This window comes from Rhipicephalus microplus, chromosome 1, assembly GCF_043290135.1.
Source record: "Rhipicephalus microplus isolate Deutch F79 chromosome 1, USDA_Rmic, whole genome shotgun sequence".
NCBI classification, from domain to species: Eukaryota; Metazoa; Arthropoda; class Arachnida; order Ixodida; family Ixodidae; genus Rhipicephalus; species Rhipicephalus microplus.
The window spans coordinates 60,836,926-60,864,426 of NC_134700.1; the positions used below are offsets into that span (position 1 = coordinate 60,836,926).

The following is a 27,501-nucleotide window of genomic DNA, read 5'->3' on the forward strand; positions in this document are numbered from 1 at the left end:
GATGTGTGTGAATGATGTTCTGACATCATTCACACACTCTATGTGCGGTCATAACTAAAACATTTCGAACTTGCGCCAAGTTTTCACGACTCTTTGTTGTTAAATGGCAGAGTAACTGTTGCTCATATTTATGCTGTGGTCTTTCATTCCAAAACAATTGGTACCTCTCAAAAACTCTTAGCTTACTTATGACAAAACTCATATATGCTGTCTTGATCATAAAATGAGTATCACACACAGTTTTAATAAATTTCCTACAAAACACTACCGCGTAAATCCTCTTGACGAGAGATTGAGTATGAAGATTTTAAGCTGGGGCTTTGCAAAGCCTGGTCCATGTCGTGGCAGCACTGCCATTCCTTCCAAGTTCAAGGATTCCAAAGAAATTTTCAAAACGGGGAGTAGGGGTGGGGGGTCAGGGGATTGCTTTGAATTTTTTTACCCTATTTCTTTTTCGGCACCAAAAATTCAAGGACAAAAAAACAAACAAACAAACATAAAAATGGCCCAGTATCTGCATGTTACTGTGGAAATCTCGTCGAAATGCAATAGTCTTGCGTGTGGGGAGAGAGAACGAACCGTTTATTTGATGTGCTGCGCAAGAAAATTGGTGACTGGTAGTCTGGAGGCGCTGCGTTAGAGTGCCTCGAGCGTGTAGCGGAGGGGAACGAGCGCATCAAGGCACGGTAAACAAGAGCGCCATCTGGTAGTTATCTTCAAGTACGAGGGCTGGCGCACCCGCGGAGAAAGATGAGCGCCTGTCTCGGAGATGATGCAGAACACAAAGTGACGGGCAGTTGCCACCACCTCACCGTAGCAAAGCGTTGGAAACAAGCATCGCGTTGCAATGTCAGCACAGCGCGATAAACGCTACAGTCCTTACAGTTAGTTGTGTGTGCCCCTTATAGTATAAAGGCACACATACAAAACATCAACGTGCTGTTTTGGCGTCTCAGATATGAGCGAAAATTGCTTTTTAATTGACGATCACACAACTATGCACGCTGAATTTTGAGCAATATTGGTGGGCACAAAACGGCACCAAACAGTTGTTTGGTGCGATTTGAGGTATCCTTAAGGGAGGACAAACACAGAAATGTACAGACAGACAGACAGATAGGCAGACAAAAATATTTCCGCCGAAGCTCCCCAATAAGGACTATCGTCTTTAAAACATCGCGAAAAACAAGAGGTTGTCGGGGGTGGGTCTCAATCCCAAGTGCCAACATGAGCGTTGCCGTCGTATAGCGCCTTGGGGTGGCCGAACACCCGAGGATAGGGTTTTTCACAAAGGTGAGAGTCCAAAAGAATCAATACAACTAGCAGAATCTATTTGTGCCGAAACAACTCGCGTATGTCTTCGTGGGACACAGGCGAACAGACAGGACAGTGCAGCTGGCAGCCGTAAGAGTGCTGGTCAAAGCTTTGCTCACTGCTAGATTCTTTTGTCAGAAGCGATAAAACGCGTCTGGCTATGTATTCACACATTTATTGCCTTTAATTTAGCCTTGCACTAGCCGGGTTCCTTCGGAGCTTCAGATCGCTATCGCGTTACCGTGGCGGTTGCGGCAAACGCGTTCGGTTGCACAAACAGCGGATGAATCAGTCCAGTATGCTTTGATTGGTTGATATGTGGTATTTAAGTACCAAAACTACGATATGACTAAGAGAAACGCCGTAGTCGAGGGCTCCGGAAATTTTGACCACCTTAGTTTCTTTAACGTGCACTCAAATCTTAGCAGATGGACCTACAGCAATTTTGCCTCCATCCGAAGTGCAGCCGCCACAGCCGGGATTTGATCCCGCGACCTGCAGGTCAGCGGCCGAGTACCTTGGCGACTAGAACATCGCGGTGTGGCAATCCTGTATGCTTGAGAACACGCAACAGCGCTTTCATTGCCTTTAGAAACTGTGCTAGGCGTACCATGATCCCAATATTTCCTCGACAGTGAAAGCGCTTCCGTTCAGGTGATTAAAACTTTTTTTCGGTCTCCGTGCGTTTGGCTGTGCACGCTCATTTAAAACTATGTTGTTTTCTGCAATTTACGATCTCATCTGCAGTGGTTTTGTCCCCAGAGTCTGCAGAAAGCAGCATTGCTTTAACTGCTTGAGCGTTGGACGCGGGCATACTTTCGGGGTTCTGTCAGTTACGTCATCGCCATACATGATAGTGTCAAGAACGACTACGGTTTCGTCCACAGAGGTTGTGGCGACGACAATCACACGCACTGTAGAAGACAGTGCACGCACCGGTCGCACGCATACTTCCGAAGTCTCTAGTACGCTGCTTTTGGCATTAGTTCAATGGTTTCCATAATGAAATATGTATCAGCCGCCGCGATGAGGCAATGTGTTCGGAACATTAAAATTTAGGTCCAACGTATTTTAGGCACCATAGCGATGGACATAGTGCAATTCGGCTGGGACATTTGTCAAATGAGTCGTATGTGCTGCGATTTTGCATCATTGAGATTCTGCTGCACATTTAATGGACGCCTCCTAAATTCATTTTTTCATAAAATGTGGTAGGTTCAAAAAGCTTGGAGCGGATTAAACCTCTTTTTTGTCAATGCGGCCAGACCACGCACAATTTCGATTTCCAGAAGATTGTCATGACAACTGTACAAACAGAAAAAACGGTCGAAATCGGGGGGTCTCCCGGCCAATCCGGTAGACTTGGTTGGTATGCACTGGGCATTGCTCTTAACTACAATATTAATTGCTTTGTAGGTGATGTAACCAGTTTCATCTCAGATAATGTCTGCGCAATGTCACAATAGACTATTCGGAAACAAGCTTGGAGGATAAGCCGGTAGCAACAGCTGGGACCCAAAGGCACACACGAGAATGAAGCAGAAAGTGAAAACCAGTGGTCATCGTGCCAACGAGATTTTTGTTATCAGTGGTTGAGGGTTCTGAACACGGGTGCAAGCAACAGCATTTTTTATTGCGGTGGACAGTTTCAGAAATGGGCGTACAGACTCGGATAAGTGGGGTGGTATGACACAGTTGTGTCAAATGTGGTCTAAGGTTCATAGTTGTATGAAAGGCTCGCATGCTGTGTACTTTTAGTGGACATTAAAATCGCAAGTGGTCAACATTACGAGAATCCTCTATGGGCATGCCTCATAATCATATCGTGGTTTTGGCATAAAAATCCTGAGTTATCACTATTAACACAGAGCTAAAGTCTTTCTGTCACTCGACCAATTGTAAAGAAGATTTGTCTTTTTATCTTCATGATGCGAATGGGTGGATGGCAATTTTTCTTATTCGTGAAGTTTCTTCTACACAGATTCCTGCGGAAGTGATCTGCTGAATTCGGGAAGCACGAATGCAGATTGTCTATCACTGTGGAGCAATTCTTATAGTGATCAACTTCTGACTCGAAGGTCATAGATTCGATCCTGGTTGCAAAGGTCACACATCAATGAAGGCGAAACGCCAAAGGCCTGTATGCTGTGCAATTTCAGTGCACATTAATTAAAGAACACGAGATGGTCAAAACCTGCTGAAAGCCTTGCACTTTAAAAGTATACGGCGTTTTTCATATTCTTATCATGGTTTTTGGATGTTAAATACCGCACCACATATTGCAATGTAAGCATTCAGATGATGGCACTGTCTTGAGCTGGGCTTCATCTTATTACTGAAGATGAGCGGCTTACTGAGTGGCTTCAATGCAATAGTTGGAGTTCAATGTGCACAAATAAGTTCTCTCACCACAACTCAGGGCTAAGTGTTTCGTCAACTGGGTCATTCTCATAGTATCATGTTCTTCTGCGTCCACAGCTTGAACAAACTGTAGGGAAGTATCCCTACAAAATGTTGTCAACACCTTGTGGCATACCGTTTTCAGCTGAACAGTTAACAACACTATTTTCATACATTTTCATTCCAGATGTCCTTCAGCACAAACCAAAATATGTCGGTAATATGAAATAAATGGTCATCTAGAAGAATAAAAGAATTACTTCTCTGAGGCTCACCAAGCTTGGCAGTGCAGAACATGAAAGTGTGAATGCCCATCTTTTCATAGTATGATCAATCGGCCCTGTGTACTGGCATCCCATAGATTATGATGTTTTGCAAGAACCATTTGTTCATCTCTTAGCCCTTGACAAGTACCTTGAAGAGCTTCTCAAGATGGCCAACAGCTCTTTTTTTCGTGACGCGTTCCCATAGTGCTGGCAGAGCCTGCATCAGACAGATCTTTTTGATAATTTGTTTTCGAAATGGCGCGCACCTCCCACCATTTTCACAAGCTTCCCATTCATTTACTCAAATAAAAACATTGAATAGGCCCATAAAAGACCCCAACACTTCGCTGCGTCATTGATGCGAAAAGAAGGTGCGAGTTTAAAATCATGTTGTGCATGCCTTACAACTCTTTCCACTCTTTGAGGAACTTTATCATTCGTACCTTAAGAATATGCATCTTCTCAAGTACAAAGCACTCACCCAACATGTAGTGCATCCTGTCGACATATGTCAACTAATGCCTCAAGTTTCTTGAAAGAATGTAGCCTGCCAGCACAACTGGTGAATACAACAACGAGTTCCGCCAGTCTGCCGATTTCCAGTACTTCACATCTCGCAGTGACCGTGGCGGCCTTGACAGTTCCAACACAGGACACATGCTTTTCAGCTTTTAATCAGCTTCCTCAATGCAATGGCGGAGGTGAAAGCCTTAGTTGCGTTTCGATTTCAGCCATATTAGGGTCGTTGCATTCGCGAAGCCAGAGAAAGCGGCATGCTTATTATCTACTACAAACCAAGACCAGAAGCTGAAGTATGCCGTCAGAGTAAGAATACTTGTGCCTTTTACTCCGCACAATACTCTTTTAACATCTGTCCTGGCCTTTAAAGCATGCCAACGGAATGATTTCTGCGTGTGCATTTTAGGTATGGACTTAGGTGCATGATGAGCCCGGCAGTGTCCATTGGCTCGGGAAACAACCTGTCCTGTAATCTCCCGTTAGCCACACCTATGCTTGAACCCGTTCTTTATATCTCAGCTCATGAATGTGGGTAAGAAGTGACCAAATACCAAATGCACTGCCCTCAAATCGAGCAACATCATCAGTGTTGAAAGTCACAGTATTATTGTAAGGACCAAGGTGCAGCTTTCTATACCAAGCGGTGTTTGTTATGTCACTGACATCAAGGAAATCAGATAGCTCAACTGGTTTAACAAGTCCCGATTATAGCACATCACCTATTTGTCCAGCTAAGCCAATTACAAAAAAAACGATGCCATTCCAGAAATATCGGTCACATGAGATTGAATATTCCACTTGTCACATACGACATTCGCGACATCCTTTAGAAGCCCCAAATAGTTGTTGCAGCTGCTGCAATAAAAGTGCCTCGTCTTCTTACCGTCAACATAGCTGAAATGCCTGAAGAACAAGTACTTTGATGTCGGCAGTGCCGTTCCTTTTGGAAGGTGAGCATTAAGCAAGTTCGGTGGGCTTTCTGTGGCTTCTCTCGAAGCATCATGGCGGAGGTTGTGCCCAAAAATTCAAAGAAGGCTATCGGCCACAGTTACCCTAGATTAAGCATACAGTGGTTGCTTCTGCAAGAGACAAGAAACGCAGTTACATTGATAGCCCCATTGTAAATTTTAAGGAGGATGCTGCTTTCGTTAAGATGTTAACTTCAGGTAGTAAAGTTTCTGTAATATAATTACCATGATGTGCATTGATAAGCTTGACCAGGAATAAAGAACAAGATGTTCTGGTTTGCCTTGTACATCAATTCATCAGGAAATGTTGCTTTATAAAGGATGATACTCAAAGCGCTACGAATGCTAAAATTATGCGACATTTTTGTATAGCAAAGACCTATGATTATAAGTACATCGTAAGTAATATTTCTCTTCAGTTCAATATATATTAGGAATGTGTGTCTCCCTATTTCATAACACTAAAAAATTATATCCTACTTGCGGTCCCAATCAATGATCATTATCTGAATTTTTTGTTTCTCTTAAGTTCACGAAGTGTCACAAAGCATACTGCACCTGTATTAGTTAGAACACTACATGCCGAAGCCACTCACTTGTCTTATATTGAACCCACCATTACAGTTTTCAATGATGCACGGCTTCTAAAATCCCCAGAAAGTTTTCTAGCACACATTCGCTATGTCTCCTGTGTGTTCCACGAGCTATACTCCTTCACCGACATTATTTGGAATGAACACATTTGAAACTAGAACAAGCTTTGGAAAGTTAACTATTATTTGTCAAGTCAAGATGACAGGTCAAAGGAAGTGCACTAGTAATTCTGACAATGCACAGCCACACTTTAGTACAACAGTCTTCATGTACTGCGTAGGTACCACAGGCCCTACGTGCCAGTGTGGAGCTCAACTGTAATGTTGAAGGTAATGAAGCACATAGACGCAGCTTCCCGCCACTTTTTTGTCAACCCACTCTGTGTAGCTTATTCGGTCATTCCAGCGACGCAGGCGGCGCCATGTAGCTGTGCTTCGAAGCTGTCACACGGTGATAAACTGTGACGCAGTTTAGTCTCTCAGTAGTCATGAACCAATGAACGCGTGTTCAAGCTCCGACACGCTGACGTGCACGCTCACGACAACACGGCCTCATCCGCCATTTCGACCTACCGCAGTGCCGCCTATAGTCGCTGGAATTAACGAATACAGAGCCCTGGGATGTGATTCAGGATGGGCCGAGCTTCTCAGCAGACGAGTTTGTTCCGAGCTTGCACTGCGGTGGCCATGGCCTGAACACAGTGCGGAGCTCGTGACGGCAGCTTTGATATAAGTAGCTACAGGAATGCGTGTGACGTTGGAAACGCACGCGGGACATTTGTGGCGGTTATCAAAAGAACACCGCGTGAGAACACGTCAAAGCCGCCCCTCAGTCAACATTTTAATCGTGCACCGACGTCAGGGTGATTGTCGTGCTGTATTTTTGCCAACACAACATGCGCCTCTCACAGGCGTATTCGTGGGCCTATATTCTCTTTCGCACAGGTTCCTTTGTTCCACGTGTAGCATGGAAATTTCCACTCTCGGAGGCAGCAAAGCTGCACGCGCAGCATTTTCGGGTGCCACATGAGCTTCAGAATGGCGTTTGCTCACCCCTACAAATAAGTGCAGGGACTTTCTCCCTGACCGCAAACACTAATGCACGAATGCTACACACAGCACTCACGGGCTTCGCAGGCCACGGTCACAGTCTCTATTTCGAATTTTCTGCAGGTGGGCCGTGAACGCGAACGGAGGCTCGCGTTATGACGCATGCGCAGTGGCAGTGAGTGCACCGCAAGGGCTCACGGCGTAACACAACCTTTACTTCTGCGTGCGTGTATGCACACTCTGCGCGATGAAAAAGTGTTTTAGAATAGCGCACCGCGAGCCCTTGCGGTGCACTCGCTGCCACTGTGCATGCGCCGTAACGCGAGTCGGCGTTTGCGGACCGCACGCAGCCAAACCGATATTGCGTGCGGTGATCGCGGCCCGCTTGTGGCCCGCAAGTGATGGTTTCACGGCTACAGTGTCGCTGCGATCGTACGTTGCCGTTTGTATCAGGACAAACGCCATTCTTATACTCATACGGCGCCGGCTACGTGCAACGCCCGCAGCGCTTGCAAACGGTATTCTAAAGCTTCTTAAGCTGGTAGGAGAACCGTGCACTCGCTGGTATTGCGGCGTGAGCACTTCTCTTTAGCATGAGGAAAAGTGGTTGGCGGATTTGATATTCGCCGCGGCGTCCGTCAAAGTGATGCACGCCTGAACTCGGATACAAGCTCGTTACTTCTGCGAAGGCCCGAGTTCAACTCGTGACTTTGATGGTGCCGGTGTGACTCAAGCGTTTGATGCAGTGAACGCCACGCGGCCACACAAAGAGAGCACTCCTGCGCACTTGCGACGTCCTTATAAATGGGAAGCGTTTTTAGCGAACTTCAGAGACTTCCAGCGTATCTATCTATCTATCTATCTATCTATCTATCTATCTATCTATCTATCTATCTATCTATCTATCTATCTATCTATCTATCTATCTATCTATCTATCTATCTATCTAACTAGGCGCCTGCGACTTTCAGCTCTCCTTGCTGTTTGCATAATGGTATGAATACCAAACTTTGTATGGCATAACACGACTGTATGATGATCATACTTGACAAGTCATAACACGAAAATTGTGACATGTGCAACGAGCAAGGTTGCGTAAAAACACAGGTTACTATTCGTGAAACGTTAGCCGCAACAAGCTGGTACTGGCAGGAACCCGGCAAGCACAAGCCACCCACGGACGTCAACGTCTTCTTTCACGCTGGCACAGAGCTGGCGCCACCATGCTTTGGTACAATTACTCTCCGCGCAGAAAGGAGCCAACCTGGCGACCTAGGGAAAGGACACGACAAGGGGGTCATAGCACGGTTTGAGGCGTGATATGTGTACTGTTTCACGCCCACGGCAGCGTTGGCCCGAAGGTGGATCAATGGGCTCAACTTCATAGTTGACAGGAAATGTTTGCCGCACCACACGGTAGGGGCCATGGTATTTTGACTAAAGCTTCGGGGAAAGACCGGGAAGGGTAGACGGGACCCTGAACCAAACCAGCATTCCTGGGTTTTAGTGTACAGTAGACGCAGAGGAATCGTGGTCAGTTTTCTGGCGCCATTGGTCTTGTGCGGTAAATGAGCGAGCGAGTTGACGACACTCTTCGGCATAAGCAGCTGCTTCGGAAACAGGCGTCACTTCGGAAACATCAGGCCTGTAAGGGAGAATGGTGTCCATTGAGCATGATGGCTCATGTCCGTGCAGGAGGAAGAAAGGAGAAAAGCCAGTGGTTGTTTGTGGCGCAGAGTTGTACGCGTACGTGACAAAAGGGAGCACTTGGTCCCAATTAGTGTGGTCGTCAGAGGCGTACATGGCATGCATATCTCCAAGAGTACGGTTAAAGCGTTCCGTCATGCTATTGGTTTGAGGATGGTATGCCGAGGATTTTCGATGGACAGTGCGACATGCCTTGAGCAGCTCGTCGACGGTGTTCGAGAGAAACACGCGTCCACGGTCACTCAGTAATTCACGAGGTGCACCGTGTCGCAAAATGAGATGGTGAAGAAAAAAGGACGCAACGTCTTTCGCAGTGGTAGCAGGCAGCGCAGATGTTTCAGCGTAGCGTGTGAAATGATCGACGGCGACGATAATCCATCGGTCGCCTCGAAGAGAGTTGGGTAGAGGACCATAAATATCAATTTCGACGCGGTCGAATGGTCTCGCTGGGCAGGTTAAGGGTTGCAAAGGGCCAGCAGTGCTGTGAGAAGGCGTCTTGCGTCGTTGACACGTGGTGCATGACCGAACGTACTGGCGAACGTGCTGATACATGCCGCGCCAGTAGTATCTTAGACGAGGGCGAGAGTAATTCTTAAATACTCCAGTGTGGCCACACGGGGGGTCATCGTGAAAGGCAGCGCAGATGTCTGAACGCAAATGACGAGGGATGACAAGGAGCCACCTACGGCCGTCCGTCACGTAATTGTGGCGATACAACAAGCCTTCACGGACAGCAAAGTGTCTTGCTTGACGAGAGAGGGAGCGTGAAGTCGTTTCTGACAAACTGCGAGAGAGGACGTCGAGCAAAGAATTGATCCAAGGATCCTTGCGCTGTTCGGATGGCATGTCAGTGATGCTCAACGATGACGAATCGCAAATGGCAGTTGATAAGCAGGCAAGGTCAGGAGGCAGTGGAGAACCGGATAGTGCATCGGCGTCTCAATGTCTGCGTCATGAGCGATAAACAACACGGATATCGTATTCCTGAAGGCGTAAAGCCCAACGAGCGAGGCGGCCAGTAGGATCTTTCATGGACGCTAACCAGAATAAGGCAAGGTGATCTGTGACAACATCAAACTGGCGTCCGTAAAGGTAAGTGCGAAATTTTCCTATAGTCCAAATGATAGCCAAGCACTCCTTTTCCGTGACGGAATAGTTGGACTCTGCCTTCGTTAGGGTACGGCTGGCTTAGGCGACAACGTACTTGTCGCAGCCATCCTTGCGTTGAGCGAGAATGGCACCGAGGCCGACACCGCTTGCATCCGTGTGAATTTCAGTGGGTGCATTGGGATCGAAGTGGCGGAGAACTGGCAGAGACGTGAGTAGCCGGCGCAGCGCTGTGAATGCGTCATCGCAGTGGGAATTCCAGCCGCGCTACGGGAGAGAAGCTGAGTCAGAGGGGCAATTATAGAGGTGAAATTGCGAATGAAACGCCGAAAATAGGAGCACAAGCCTACGAAACTACGAAGCTCCTTTAGGGTAGTAGGCTTGGGGTACTCGGCAACGGCACGCAGTATGGCAGGGTCTGGTGATATTCCTTCTTTTGAAACGACGTGGCCGAGAATTGTGAGTTTGCGGACGCCAAAACGACATTTCTATAAGTTTAGGTGCAACCCGGTTGCCGTAAGGCACTTGATAACTTGTTCCAGACGAGAAAGATGAGTTTCGAAATTCGCCAAAAATACAACTATGTCGTCTAAATAGCAAAGACAGATGTGTCATTTCAGTGACCTGAGGACACTGCCCATCATTCTTTCAAAAGTCTTAGGCGCATTGCAAAGACCGAAGGGCATAACATTAAATTCATATAAGCCGTCAGGAGTCACAAACGCCGTTTTTAGACGGTCTTGTTCAGCCATTGGCAATTGCTAGTATCCACAGCGCAGATCCAGTTAAGAGGAAAACTCCGCACCCTGAAGGCAATTCAAGGCGTCAACAATGCGTGGCAGGGGATAAACATCCTTGCGTGTGATGTTGTTTAGTCGACGATAATCCACGCAAAACCTGATGGGGAGCCATCCGTTTTTTGCACGAGGACCACTGGCGAAGCCCAAGGACTGTGTGAGTGCTGAATAACACCACGTTGCAGCATCTCGTCGATGTGTTGAGTGATGACGTCACGCTCAGCCTGCGAGACGCGGTAGGGGCACTGACGAAGTGGAGTATGATGACCGGTGTCGATATGGTGAGCGACAACTTACGTGCGTCCAAAGGGAGGTTGTCCGTGGTCGAAGGAGGCGCGAAAACGGTCAAGTAGTTGAATGAGCTGATTGCGCTGGTCTTGCGTAAGGCCGGTGTCTACGCTGCGCAACAGAACGTCTACGTCAGGTAGTTAGGGCGCGGTGGCAGCTTTGACAGCATCCACAGAGATGTCATCATAAGTGTCAAGACTCCCAATACATTCGCTATGCAATAAGGTAGTGGGACAAGAGAACGGACTGCACACATACACAGCACTGGAGCCATCGGCAAGTGTTATGACGGCAAACGGGACAACATGATTCCGGCGACGAGCGCATACTTGTGACGGCATAAAGAGGGCAGTTGAATCGGAAACGGAGTTGCACCAAAGAGATACCGCGGCGACCGAAAAAGCAGAAGTTACGACGTCAGCGGTGACGACCACCTTTTTGGGTGAGTGAGGGAGATCTATGAATGTCGTGCTGAATGGAAACAAAACGAGTTGAGCACGAGCGCAGTCGACAACCGCATGATTAGCGGAAAGAAAGTTCCATCCCAGGATGATTTCATGAGACGCATGCGGAAGGACGACAAATTTACCGATGTAAAGCAATCCTTGAATCACAACACGAGCAGTAAATGTGGCAGAAGAATGGACATGTTGCGAACTCGCTGTGCGTACAGAATTTTCAACCAGTGGAGTCGTCACTTTGTTCAGTTTGCGGCATAACACTTCATTGATTATACAATTAGCGGCACCTGTGTCGACAAGAGCAGTTGTGGCGAAGCCGTTCACAAACACGGCAATCTCGTTAGGGGGCGAAAGATGAGGCCTTGGAAATTTCGTCGGTGGCGCAGCTCTTGCCTCAGGAACTGCGACTGTTAGTTTTCCTCCTGGGCGTGGTTGGAACGGCGAAGCATGGGGGAAGGAGACCGAAGACGGGGTGAAGGAGATCGACGTCGGCTGACGTCTGGTCGACGTGAGCGGGGGTCATGTGAATCAGGTGTCACATGCGATTCCGATTGCCGAGGTATGTTGCCGGAATGCTGAACATCATTAAAATAGAATCCACGACGACGACAGTAGCGCGCGACACTGCCTGGAATACCACAGTTGTAGCTGACGGGCCGGTTATCTGGAGTACACTAAGAATTTACAGGTGCTCGAGGTGGTGGAAACGACCGATTTACCGGATAAACCGAAACTGGTGACCTGTAGTAGTTGGCGGCTGGACTGTATGAAGGGAGCGGCGGTTGCGCAGGAGGTCGGCGGACGGCTTCTGCATAAGTCAGCGGTGCAGTCACTGATAATGGGGACGCGGGCGAAGGGAGAGCCTCGGCAACTTGCGTCTGAATAGCACGGCGAAGTGAGTGGTCTAGTGTTGTGGGGGTCTCGTTGATGGTGGCGACAAGAGAGAGCTGTCGAGCAACTTCCTCACGGATGTACTGTTGAATTTGAGGCATTAACACGCTGTAGTCGGGGCCACTGCTTTTGCACTCCAAAGCCGAAATATCAGCTGTTTGCGTACTAGCGCGACGTGTAAAAATTCGTTGCTTGCGCAGCTCATCCAAACTTTGACATAGCTGAATCACGGCCGTGACGGTCTGTGGGTCTTTGGCCACAAGCATATGAAAAGCGTCGTCATCAATGCCTTTTAATATATTCTTTATTCTGTCAGCCTCCGCCATCCTCGCATCAACTCGCCTACAGAGGCTGGTCACATCCTCAATGTAGCTCATGAAGCTCTCACCATTTCGCTGAAATTGTCCCCGCAGGCCCAATTCAGCACGAAGCTTACGCATGGCTGGACGACCGAAAAACAAGGTGACGGCCTCTTTAAAAACCGACCAGGTGGGGATGTCGGCTTGGTAGTTGGTGAACCATAGGTTGGCCAAATCCGTCAAGTAGAAGATGACGTGAGTCAGCTTCGCAGGGTCATCCCACTTGTTAATCGCGCTGGCATGCTCGTACTCTGCCAGCCAGTCCTCGACATCTTGATCTTCAGTGCCGTTGTATAAGAGTGGGTCACGCAGACGAAGTACACCAGAACACATGACAGGTGGCAGCGTGGAAGAGCCTTGTGGGGGATCGACGCGCTCGGTCATCGCGGACTGAGATGGTAGCTTACGGCTGCGGAGCTCCAGGACGTTACCCAGCACGTTTCGACCAAATGCAACGAGCAAAGTTGCGTAAAAACACAGGTTATTATTCCAGATACGTTAGCCGCAACAAGCTGGTACAGGCAGGAACCCGACAAGCACGAGCCACACACGGACGTCAACGCTTCTTTCACGCTGGCACAGAGCTGGCGCCACTATGCTTCGGTACACATGTATATCATGAACGTCATGATTTACATTTCAAGGTCCTGCTGGTCTTGCGGTGGTTTTGTTCACATTTTATGTTCCAAAACTGGTACGGTGTAACATGATTGCATGGAGAACACATGCGACAGACCCTAACATGAAAATCATGACATGCGTGTCGTGTAACAACATGAAAACATGCCACGCTCATGATGCGCTAGCGGCTGTTTTGCTAGCGTCACATATACAAAATTTGGTGAATGGATGACTAAGGTATGTGGCTGGTGCAAACATGATAATCATGATATGCGTGTCATGTAACACCATGACTACATGCTACGCTCATGATACGCTTGCGGCTGTTTCGCTAGATTCAATTATACCGAATTCGGTATTACCAGAAGTGAATGGATGACGAAGGCATGACACTAGTGCAAACATGATAAACATGAGATCCGCGTCATGTTGCAAGACTACATGCTACGCTTAAGATGCACGGGCGGCCGTTTCGTTAGATTCACTTATATCAAATTTAGTATTACGGGACGTGAATTGGTGACGAAGGTACGTGATTGGTGCAAACATGATAATCATGAGATGCGTGTCATGTTAGAACATGTCTGCATGCCACAGTCAAGGCGCCAATGCATTTCAACGTGACCCAGCGCGCGTGCACGCCGGCGTTCGTTTTGTCGCGTCACGCCAGCGTTGCCACGCCAGGCGCCGGTCTTGCCTTATACCCGCAGGCACACGCCGTGCTGCTCTTTGACGCATGCGCGTTCCAGCGCGTCCAGCGTCCCTCCATCACGAAAACTGGCAGACGCAGTGCTGTCTGAGTAACGCATAGTAGTGAAATTCCGAAATGCAGCATGTTGCATTTCACGCCGGTTGCCGTCGGGCTGCATCGACGGACGCTGCTCGCACCGGTCGCGCTTGGCGTCCGACTGTAGAGGGCTCGCATTTTGCCAACAGTGTCGTGGTGCCCAGTGTGCGCAAGCGTCAACAATGTACTATATTGGGCCCTGCATGATATGCTCGTGGTCGTTTTGCTAGCTCCACATATACCAAACTTGGTTTAGACGTAAATTAATGACGAAGTAGCTCCACATATACTAAATTTAGTATCACGTGACATGAATAGATGACGAACGTAAACGACACATTCAAACGTCATAATCATGACACAGGAGTCATGTACGGCAAAACGTACCTGCATCTTGAAACGTTTTGCTGATTTTATAGTTAAATCTGAAGCTTCCTCATTCGTGCTTCGCATATCATCAATTCCCACTGTACGTTGTATCTGCCAATTTTTATTTTGCTCTCTCCGTGCACGCACTTCTCCTGAAACGCCGACTGCGCGTCACAACGTTTGTGTGCGACGCGGACTACGTGTCTCTGGCACGCTGGGGCACGTTCTTAGCAGTGCATTTGGGAGTGTTCCCGCGCTCTTGTGAAACTCAGACATCGTTTTCGTCGACGAGCACCGCTTGAGAGAGCTCAGTTAAACCGCGTATCTTGCACTGCCAGTTCCCAGTCATGACAGGATGCAGTTCTGCACTCAGTGGAACGACGAACAAATTAAAGCAGATGCCCCTGGCTTGAAAACACCACCCACATTAGTCGACCGTCCTGGACACAAAGACTGGTTACATCGTAACTAATGAAACGCAGCGCGCTGAGGGGTGGATTTTACTCTTTTGTACTGTTGGTTCGTTCCTAATGGGGTGTCGCCAGAGCTCGGGAAGATCCAGATTTTCGCCAAACTCTGCCGATCTTGCGTAGCGCCCCTGTTCAGGATAAAAGAATACAGAAGGCACTTGGAGCCTCGGGAAACTCAATAAAACACCAGTAGTATGGATAAATCAAAAAGTTCAGCAGTAAGAGATTCGGAAGGCAAAAAACTATCACAGGGAATCATCGGGATATTGCTTCAAAGGGTATTATAGGACTCCTTGAAGACGGTATCTATGGGGACTTCTCGGGGTTTTGACACCTGCCGAAATTCTTTCATGCTTTAACTTTTTGGGCGACACCAAAGTATTTCGTTTACCAAAGTTTTTGTACAATAACAAAGTCTTCACATCAAAAAGCAGTTGCCAAATCTGGTCGTTCTACAAATAAACACTAGTAGCTTCCAAATAGTGAATATTGGTACCGAGTCAAATACAAACCAGTGGGTTCGAATCTCGGCTGCGGTGGCTGCATTTCTGATGGAGGCGGAAATGTTGTAGGCCTGTGTGCTGAGTTTCAGGTGCACGTTAAAGAACCCCAGGTGGTCGAAATTTTCGGAGCCCTCCACTATGGCATCTCTCATAATCATATGGTGGTTTTGTACGTTAAACCCCACATATAAATCAATCAAATACAAATCAGTGATGACTCTTGTATCAGGCGGGCCACGTTCAATCGCACCAACACGCATATCAGGGCAGTAGTAAACGCATATTTTTATTGTCATCAATCTTTCATGGCGAAACGAGGGAAAGGGCCAGGAGTTTAGTAGATAGCAAAGAAAGGCACGTATAGTGCAAAAGAGGTAGCTGGCTTGCGCTTTTGGGCTTCATAGGATACATCTTCCCCTTCAACGTCGTGGAATTGACTGCTGAAAGCTTTGATAGTATCCCAGACATTCTTGACGACGTGTTTGATGTTGCGACCTTCGCTGCGGTATAACTGGCTGCAAAGGTTGTGTCAGACAACTTGCCACTGCCGTGAAGGAGCCGGACGTGGGAGATTATATAAAGGCAGGTACCTGCTTTTCGTCGCAATCTTCCTCGTTGGAGGTGTTCTCAAAATGCTCACTAGTTTCCAAGAGGTGCCGCCGATCGCGGCGCAGGATGTTACTGTTTTCTGTTCGCATATAGAGTGATCGAGGCCCCGTTGGTCCAAAAACCTTGGCTTTTCTCATCCGTCTCTCCCTCTATGCGAAATGTGTAGTTTCTTTTGAGGCCGGGAAGTACACGTCTGCTGTAGTTGCTCTGTCGGTGCTTCCTTACTCGCGTGGGAACAAGGGGTCTGAATTTTGGTATGGTGGTCCACAGGCATCTTCCTTGCAGCAGCTCCGCTGGTGGTCACCCATCCTACAGTGAACTTGTTCTGTAATTCAGGACGCCAAATCAAAAGTTCTCTTTTCCCGCTCTCGTCTTTTTCAAGATGCGCCTAATTATCTGTACACCTTTCTCTGCAAGGCCATTTGACTGATGGTACTCGGGAATGGATGTGATGTGCTTGAAATCGGATTGCTGAGCGAATAGCCTCAACTCACAACTTGAGAATTGGGGCCCATTGTCTGTGCATACTTCGATTGGGGTACTATAACGAGAAAGAATGTCTCCCAATATTTGTATGATGGAACAGCCTGTGGCGCTGGGTAATAATTAAACCTCTGGAAAGTTCGACATTGAGTCATAGGCACAGAGATAATGGCGACCGCTGTACTGAAACAAGTCGACACCCACGCGATACCACGCTTAAGTCGGTGTTGGATGCATGAGTGGTTGTTCTGGCGGCTGCTTATAAGCATAAGTATGGCATACTGAACAAATGTGAACTAGTCTCTCTATAATAGAATTTAGGTTGGGCCAGTATACCAACTGCCTTGCTCTGGCTTTGCATTTTCCAATACCGAGATGTCCTCCATGAACACACTTTAATATGTCCAATTACATGCTACTTGGTACCACGACCTTCGTTCCTTTTAAAGGGGCTCCTTTGACAACTGAGAGTTCAGAAGCAACCGCCTTCAGCGGACCTTCCACAGCGCACCCATTCGCAAGCTTGTGAAGTATCTGCTGAAGGTATACGTCACGTTCGGTATCACTTACAAGTCTTGAAATAGGTTTTTTTACTCACGAGTTTCTATACTACTGCGATTCCACGAACTTCGACGACACTTGTGGGAGGCGCAGCGGTTGTCTTCAGAAGCAGGTGCCCGGGAGAGCACGTCGTGTACAACCATCTGTTCGCCGGGAACGAAAATCAAGGTGTAATCACATTTTAATAGCCGCAAAAAGAAACGCTGTTCTGTAGGCGACATGTCAGCAATAGCCTTCTTTGATATGTCAAGCAGTAGGCGATGGTCGTTCTCAAGAATGAGTGGATGTCCATATACAAAGTGATCAAACGTTTCACCCCCGAAAACTAACGTCAGAGATTATTTTTATATCTTTGAATAGCGTTGTTCAGATTTGTTAAAAGCTCTTGAAGCGTAAGCCACAGGTCTTCAGGCACTCCCGTGACGTTGCATCGACATCGAACCGACACCGCACGGCGAGGCATCAGTCGCCATTTTCTTTTCTCTGCCTTGTTCGAAAATTGCTAGAAGTGGCGACTCACTATGCTCTCTGCATATAGCCTGCCATTTGCTCTCATGAGTTGCTGCCCAGTCAAGAGCAACATGATGCTTCAGCAGCGAACGCAAAGTAGAAGTGCGTTGGGATAACGACGGCGCATATTTGCAAATGTAGTTGACGATGCCCAAGAGCCTCTGTACCGCTTGTTTGTCTCGTGGGGCCAGTATTTTTAGTAGAGCTTTTACCAAAGTGGGGTCAGTGCGTATGCCTCTGCTGCTGATGATGTCACCAAGAAACAAAATATCTTCAATGCCGAACAAGCACTTTGACGCATTGAATGTCAGTCCTGCTTTTACTGCCGATAGTAGCCTGTGCGTTTTTGAGCCTCTAGTCGTGTTATTTCTCGTTAGCACTCCATATGAGCACGTCGTCAACATATACACGAACGCCAGGCAAATCATCGAATATCTCGTTGAGCGCTTTTTGAAAAACTTTGCTTGCCTATGACATTCCAGAAGGCAGTTGAAGAAACCGATAACGGCCAACGAGTCTTGCCAAGGTGCATATTTTGGAACACTGGTCTATCCAGTAGTATTTGATGAAACCCGGTGTTAGCGTCACGCCGAAAAAAAACAACTTTGTTCTAACCAGCTCTGCTTCTATGTCTTCTCGGCACGGCATCTGATAATGTTCTCTTTTAAGACATTCATTACTTTTTCTCCAGTTCATGCATACCCGGAACCTGCTGTCTTTTCTAAGCACAATGACCAGTGGGCTTACCCAATCTGTGGGGCTGCTGACTCTTTGTTTGATGCCTTCCACTTCTATTCACTGTAGTTCCGCGCAGAGATTCTCGCAGCGCCAAAGGTACTCGTCTGGCTGGTTGAATTACGGGCACGGCACCATCGCGAAGCGTTATCCTGTACTAGCGCTGTACGCGACCTGTTCGATGAAAACACTGTGTAAAGTCATCTATGATCGTGGGAGGATTGTTTGTTATGACATCTAAGTTCTATTTGATCAGCCACAGGTCCTCCGCAGCTTTCAGACCCAGAAGGACGCCGTGGTCTTTTTTAATCACAATAAAGTCTGTGTAGACGCTTCGGTCCCCGATGGTCACGTGCGACGAAAATGTGTCAAGCGGTTTGATGACAAGGCGGTTATAGGATCGTAGAACCACGTTGCTTGCTTTCACTATACAGGCTTGAAATTTTCAGAAAAGTGACAGTGGCATCAAATTTGCTTGGGACCCTGTGTCTGTCTTGAGGTTAATATTCTTGCCTGCAATATTCCATTTCATGATTCTGTCCCGGTCACTGCTGATGTTTCCGATGATGATGTCCAAAAAATCGAAGTAATCGTTTTGGTATGGCGTCGTCTTCTCGTCCTTTACCTCGAGATGGTTCCGCTTGACTGGCAACATGACGCAAATGGTTACGCCTCTTGCACAAGTAGCAAGTTTTCCCGTAGGCTGGACAGCACCATGTGGTATAGGACCGGCGGCAGCAGAAACAGTTTCGGCTGCAGCAGGAACAGTTTTGAAGTTTCGGCGCGACGATGCTGCGAGAATCTGAAGGTCTCCGTCAATCTTCCACCACAACGAGAGTTCTCGAACGCTCATGTTTCTGCCACCTTGCATAAAGCCACGGCTTTGTCTGACGGAAGGCCCTTGTCCCTGAGCAGCTTCTCCCGAAGCTTAGGCGAGTTTGTACTGAACACAATTTTGTCGCGCACCATCTCGTCCATCATCGCTCCAAACTTGCAAAAGTGTTCCTGCTTCTTCAGCACGTGGAAAAACTGTTCGAAGTTTTCAGCTTCGTTCTGTAGTCGAGAGCAAAAGCGTAGTGCTCATAAATTGTGTTCTCCTGCTCGACGTAGTATTTCTCGAAATTGGCCACTACCATGCCGTAGTGCTGCTCATCTTCGCCTTCAGGAAACGTAAGGTTGTTGTACACTTCAAGCACCTCGTCACCAGCCACGCTGAAGAGCTGTTTTTGCCGCCACTGACCTTGTTTTTTCAGTGCACTTCGTGGCTGCCAAAAAGAAATTAAATTTATCCGGAAGAGCTTCCACGTTCTTCCTCCTTTGGTCGAGAGGCCCAGAGGTACCGGAGATTTCATGTACTCCATGCTGGCGGTGGTTTTGAAGGCTGTGGTGTAGGTAGCCGCTTGTTACAGTGCATCCTTCATCGTCGAACAGGCAAGGCTCCAGTTCCGCACTTCTGCCACCATGTATCAGCCGGGCCACGTTCAATCACACCAACACGCATATCACGACAGTTGTGAACGCCAGTGTTAATTGTCGTCAGTATTTTATTTCGAAGCGAAGGAAAGCGGTAGGGTTTTAGTAGATAGTAAAGAAAGGCACGTCTAGTGATACCAAGATAGCTGGCTTGCGCTCTTCGGCATGATACGATGCAACAGTGAATCGAATATGAAGAGTAGTTGACAAAAATAGTAAAATTACAAAAACTAAGCTAAGCCTGCATACATCAGGAACTAGAGCTTTCGTAGATATTAATAACATTAGGTTAAAATACAGCTCTCACGTATGTTATCAACCTAGGCATTGTTGCCTAATTTTAATCAAATTGGACACATAAACTCACTGATTGTTAAATGAACACAGCATGGGTTCAGCTGAAGCTGTAATGAAGCAGATAAACCTGTCATCATAACATAACCTCCGCACTGAAAACGGATAACATTGGGTGTTTATATCTAAACTAGCAAGAACAATTTATGCAAATGAAGCACGTGCACCTGTTTGCCACGAAGTTGCAAACAGTTGTCTCCTGCTTCAGTTATTGCAAGATCAGGACTAAAGCCGAATATTATAATATCACTTCAGCAAAGTAAAAATCGAGAGTGCAGTTAAAAAACACGTTCATCCGGCAGGTACTATAGTGTCAGCAGCCTCTCAAAAGCTTGAGCGGCTTGCACATAAATTTAGGGACTAAATAAGACAAAAGACGTTTAGCTGTTGCAATTTTTTTGTTTTAATGTTTTCTCGTTGGTGCAGATCAATCAAAAGTTATTAAAAATATCCAGTTTTTTGAATAATTTTGAACATGTTTTATAGTTTATTCAAATACTTTAGGAAATAGAGTGCTATTGTCTTTTTTATCTAAACTTTTTACTATTGTCACGGGCTAAGTAGATGCCTGAGGATGACGACGATGAAGTGCTGAATGTGAACGTGCTCGGATTGCAGCAGCGTTGTATCCATTTGCTCGCCAGTATATTCGCCAGTACGCATTTGCTCGCCAATATATACTTTATTCCCCGTAACATCATTGGTGGAAGGTGCGGGGTACCACTCGCTATAAAGCCAAACAAGCTGGATCTTCGCAGCGGACGGCGCATTGCAACTACCATGATGACTGACCAGGCTACTCAATGTCAACAAGATCCGTCAGCCCCGCGACCGATCGTTGTGGTGCAACCTCGTGACTCAGGCCCATTCAACGGCACAAGTGGCATTGACGTCGATGACTAGCTGGTTCTATATGAGCGCGTCAGCACCAGCAACCATTGGGATCCGACGCTTATGTTGGCGAACATTATCTTCTACTTGCATGGCGCGGCAAAACTCTGGTACGAGACACATCAAGAAGAGTTGACTAGCTGGGACGTTTGTAAGCATAAATTGCGTTATCTATTTGGGAAACGCATCGGACGTCAAGTGGCCGCAAAAAAAGAGCTTGCGACGCGTGCCCAGACAGCCACAGAGCCGTACATCGCGTACATTCAGGACGTGTTGGCTTTGTGCCGCAAGGTCGACAAGGACAAGCTCGACAAGGACAAAGTCGGACACGTCCTGAAAAGAATTGCCGATGACGCCTTCAATTTTCTCCTGTGCAAGGACTGCTCGACGGTGGAGTTGGTCATCGAAGCATGTCATCGCTTCGAACAGGCAAAAAGTACGTGCATAGTTCACGAATTTGACCGTCTTCCCAACACGGCGGCTACGTCCTTTTGCGAAGATTTGCCCATGCTACATCAACCACCAGCGCCGGAAAACGTCACCTGAATAGTCCGTCGGGAACTCGGGGCTATGGCACCCGCTATGTCTAGCGTCAGCGCGCCAGGACACAACCTCAATACTGTTTCAATAATACAGGCTGTGGTTCGCCAAGAGATCGCGAATATGGGCATTTCGCCACCTCATCAAAATGCTCCTTCTACTCCCAGCTCGGCTCCAGTCGTTGCGGCTGCCACTCCGAACCGCACGTTCGCGCCACGACGAAACCCAGCTGAATGGCGCACTCATGATGATTGGCCCATATGTTTCAAGTGCCATCGGATAGGACACATCGCTCGCCATTGCCGCAGCCATTTGACCTCATCAGCTCGACCGAGCTTCTATGATTAGGGACCTCGCTCCGCACGTGCACCTTATGCCCCGTCCTACTGTACTGAGACAGGTGCAGAGCATAATCCAGAACGTCGGACCAGCCGCTCGCCATCGCCCGTGCGTCGTCAGTCCCGCTCGCCCCAACCCCGCCGTTTTCGGTCTCCCTACGGCCGTCGCTCGGAAAACTAGCCGGTGCAGCCCCCGGAGGTGACGCTGCATACACGACTCGGACTGCAAATCCTCTGATTATTCCCGACCAGTGGTGCAACCTTCTTACAATTCTCGTTGATGGTTTACCTGTAACTGCTCTTATTGATACCGGCGCACAAATATCTGTGATGAGCTCAGACCTCCGCCGCCGCCTCCAAAAATTTCTGACGCCTGCGATTGCACCTACCGTTCGTACAGTGGATGGGAGTACTCCTGCTGTTCTTGGAATGTGCACTGCGCGATCAACAATTTCTGAGCATCAAACTTCAGTTCTGTTCGCTGTACTGGAAAATTGCCCTCATTACCTCATCCTTGGACTCGACTTTCTGACTTCACACGCTGTGCTCATTGACTGTTCCAAAGGTCTTCTTTGGCTCGAACTATTATCCTTCTCAGAGACCGTCTCTACCAGCCCACCTCGCCTACGCTCTGTCGATTTCCTCAGACTTCCGCCGCTAGCCGCAGTCCAAGTCCAACTCTCGCCATATTCTCCAGTACCCGATGGTGATTATGTTGCTGCCCCAATTTCTGACGTGACCATGACGCGTAATGTTGCACTCCCCAACACGGTGGTTACCGGTAAGGACAACCGAACTTCATCTCCCGTCCTCAATTTGGGCTTCTCAGTGCAAGTTATTCCTCGCAGCATGTCACTTGCGCATCTGACATCACTGGTCGACCACACAGTTTCCGCCCTAACCACCGATTCACCACCCGATTTTTCGTCGACGTCGCTGTCGTCACGTTCCTGTTCCGACCTTTTCAAGCCAATGCTATCTGACAAGCTCACCTCTGAACAAGTCTCTGCTTTCTGCCGTGTACTTGCTTCTTATCAGGACATATTTGACTTCGGCTACCGTAATTTGGGCCAGACATGCGTGGTAACCCATCGCATCGACACCGGTGACGCTCGACCCATTCGCTGACGACCCTACCATGTGTTAGCCCCGGAGCGTGCTATTATACAGCGAGAAATCGATAGAATGCTTCATAGGGGCATAATCGAACCCTCATCTAGTCCCTGGTCCTCACCCGTTGTACTTGTAAAAGAAGGACAATAGCTGGAGATTCTGTGTTGATTGCCGCCATCTCAACCACATTACCAAGAAAGATGTCTATCCCCTACCGCGCATAGATGATGCACTCGATTGCTTGCACGGTGCCAAATTTTTCTCTTCAATCGACCTTCGCTCAAGCTACTGGCAGATCGCTGTGGACGACAAAGACAGAGAGAAGACGGCCTTCGTGACTCCTGATGAACTTTATCAGTTCAAGATGATGCCTTTTGGATTACGCAATGCCCCCGTGACTTTTGAGCGCATGATGGACTCTCTCCTTCGAGGCATCAAGTGGACCTTCTGCCTCTGCTATATTGACGACGTTATTGTTTTTTCGACTACTTTCGACGACCATCTTACCCGTCTGTCCACAGTGCTTGATGTTTTCCGACCTGCCAACTTGCAACCTAACTCGTCTAAATGCCGCTTTGGGCAACGCCAAATCTGCGTACTCGGCCATCTTGTTAACGCTGCGGGCGTTCAACCAGACTCTGCGAAAGTCCGAGCAGTTCGCCACTTCCCCACACCCCGCTCAGCCAAGGACGTTCAAAGTTTTCTGGGATTGTGCTCCTATTTCCGTCGTTTTGTTGAGAAGTTTGCTGAAGTAGCCCGTCCTCTAACCTGCCTCCTCAAAACGGATGTCGCATTCACCTGGGGCCAACAGCAAGCAAACGCCTTCTCGTCGCTCGTTGACATTTTCACCAATCCACCAGTCCTAGCATGGGACATGCACTTACCTTTCGTTACCTTCGCATACAACAGTTCACGTTATGATACAGCTGAATTTTCACCTTTTTACCTACTGTTTGGTAATGACCCGCCTTTGCCCATGGACACCATGCTCCAATCTGACAACCCCTCAACAACTGCTTATGCTCGTGATGCCTTGGCCCGAGCTGACATCGCCCGCCAAGTCGCCCGGTATCGTTTATGTGCCTCGCAGCTTAACCAAAAGAGTGCTTACGATCGCCGGCACCATGACGTACAGTACTTCCTGGGGTCGCTCGTCTAGCTGTGGTTACCATCACGTCGTGTTGGTCTCTGCGAAAAACTTATGTCTCGTTACGTTGGCCCCTACCGCGTCATACGCAAGGTCACCAGCGTGACCTATGAGATAGCTCCACTCCATACTACGTCAGTACCACCTTCAGTCACGACCAATATAGTGCACGTCTCACGGCTTAAACCATACTACTCACGCCCCGAGAATTGATCACACCAGGACGATGATTCTGCCGCCGGCAGGTAATGTCACGGGCTAAGTAGATGCCTGAGGATAACGACGACGAAGTGCTGAATGTGAACGTGCTCGGATTGCAGCAGCGTTGTACCCATTTGCTCGCCAGTATATTCGCCAGTACACATTTGCTCACCAGTGTATACTTTATTCCCCGTAACAATATTTGCACACCACTAATAAACCCCTCCCCCCCGCTAAAATGTTTCTTGGTACAGCCCTGATTATTTTAATGTTTCTACATTTGTCTTTATACTGTTGTCTGTAATAAACAGTTGAAATGTTGTGTTTATAAGTGCACCCAAACAGCAAATTCTTCCTTTCCATTTTCATTTATTGTGTTGCAAGTACTCTTGGAAATCAAACTATTACCTGGGTCTCGGGTATGGAATGCTAAGGATGCTGAGTAGTTATAATAAACTGTGCCCCAAATATAACATGATCTGTGGTACTCTTTTGACTTACTCTATTAGCAGACTGAACAATTTTGAGCGAATGCTGTTCTGTCGATTTCCACCCGTCGGGCGGGAGCAAATTTTCTTTCTCCGCGGCCAAGAATATGCATCCGCTGGTAGATTCGAAGCAATTTCGGGTGTTCTACTGGCAGATTCACGTGTTTCACTGGCATTGGTGCTCGCGTTTTTTGTGTGCCCTTTAGCATGGAGCTTGCAATATAACTAAATGAAACATTTAGTAGCAGCAGACAATGGGGAATTTGTCAAAGCAGACATTTTTGACTTTGTATTGTTTTTACACCATTAACTGTAGCTTTTTTTTGAAAGAGAACTATTTGCGTTTGGCACAATCATTCTTGTTTACAGACTGCTTATTTTGCAGTAACCATAGGCCACATAGCGTGCGTGCGAGAAGTCATGTTATTTTGCACCAATTCTGGCTCTGGCGTGTGTGTTTCCCCGTCTTCTTGATTTTCAGTACGCGTTAACGTACTACAAACATTGACGAGACTAATATCCGGAGCGCCGGAGAACCACACTGATAATTGTTCATACGTAGCATGAAAAGTACATAGCATGAAATTTACGAGCTGAAGCATTCGTTGACAAATCGTTTGAGAAACAAAAAACAACCTTACTAGCTCATCGCTGCAATCTGTTGACGGGCTCTTCATAGGTTTTCCCTTGTGTATTCCTTGGTGTAGCTTTCAGTGCTGTTGCTGCTGCTGTCGCAGTCTATGTCGCTGGGGTTTGACCATACTTCGGCAAGCAAATAGCGGTTGTCACAAGCACGTCTTTCAGCAGGTCGCATTCCGACACCAACTGCAGCTGCAGAACCGGTGCTTTAACAGTGGAGCCGTTTAGCAAACGCTTATCCGACAAAATTTGTTGTTCAGATAAGAATTAATCTGAAGCTGTCGACGGGGACGACTGATTATCGGCAGTGGCTGTCCTCACACGATACTTTGTGCGAACGGGTATTAGAGCACTGCCATCTCAGAGATACTGATTATATCTTCTTTTCTCAGGCCCAGTGTTTGCACAGCCGCAAGAGGAGCCAGCGTAGCCAGTCAAAGGAAAACTAACGCAGCGCGACAAGAGTAAGCGCCTTAGAAAATGACTAATAAAACTCGCAGCCCTGAGGGCACTGAGCAAAACCACACATTCTGAACACGCACCACATGGACATGATTATAGAGAAATAAGGGAAGTAAGTATGCACTGCCGTGGTTGCCGTGGTGCGGCAGCACAGCGGTAGAACTGTCAGCATAGAGTAATGTATGCTCCGACTTTTTACCATCGCACGCATCGGCTCTAGAGCGTTTCTTGTTTATAGGTGTATATTTTATGTGTATCCTTACACTAACCTATATCACACTAAAAAGCGCAAGTTGCAGCCTTGGTGCAGATACAGTAATTATTTCATACGGAAAGATTATATCATAGACGGGCTGGTTTGCTGCCTGCAATTGCTTGATGTTTTTCAGGTGTTACACCAGCGTTGCACGTATGGTTCACGGTCGAGCCCGATCGTAAATAAGTTACCTAAAGACAATTGGTTAATTTGTGTAGAACTGCAGCGCACAGCTCACGTACGTAGATAGAAATAACTGCAGGTTTTAGATAAGGCCTGCAGGTTTTAGATAACCGAGCTCTGGTCTAACGCGATGGGACGTCGAGATCTTGAGACAGGATCGGGATCTTTAGAAAAGCTTACTGAAAGCTTTTCGTTAGCGCTTTGCACCACTACTGCATGCGTCATTCGCCGGCTTGTTGGAAAAAGAGTTGGTCGCACACACGTGGTCGTTTGATTCTATTTCATGGTGTTTCTGTACATGTAAGTTAGGAAAGTCACACTTGCCTCCAAAAATAAAAAACAACTTGAACGAGGAAAAAAAATAAACTGAGCAGACATGACATCACGCTTGATTGACCTTCTTCTAATTCACTGCACCTGGAAGTTAAAAAAATGCTGTGCACGTTACCACGTGCTGGGTACTCATGTCTCTCAAGACTATTACTATAAGCAAGCAACCAACCAATGCTTACCAATGTATTTACAATGTTGCATTGTAAACGACCCCAATCCTGTTTCAGTTATGTTGCTCGTTAACCAGAAGTCCTCAAAGTGATCACGTGCTTTTGTATGTTACCAGCCTTTAGAGCTTCAAAAAAAGTAAACATTAGAGTGCTTGTAATTTAATTCACGTGTTATCCTATGTAAATTTGGGGTGCACATGCAGAAGCCTAACTGTTTGATTTGTACAATATGCCGCATGGATTCAGCTGTCAAATCCTGTGAACCTCTTGGATGCGTGCTTACCACTGAAAGCATTATTTCACGCAGGCTTGAAAAAATAATTGTTTTCAGTCAAATTATTTGAAAGTTTCAAAAAAACTAGCACGATTGGACTGCTAAGCATGTGTCACAAACGAGCGCTCAGAAAAAAGGGCGCGCCGCCGAATTCTCGCGACCAAGCATTACCTAGGCGCCTCACGGTCAACGATAAAGAGAAAAGAAGCATCCAAAGACTCTCTGGGCGCGCCGTCCCACTTCCCATCAGCAGCGTAGTTCGCGGACTAAC

General features: G+C 47.5%; 1 protein-coding gene across 1 annotated transcript in view; it reads right to left on the reverse strand.

Moving 5' to 3' along the window:
• The window catches only part of LOC119178007 (putative nuclease HARBI1), a 123,089-nt gene that overhangs the window by 4,200 nt on the left and 91,388 nt on the right, over positions 1 to 27,501 (reverse strand).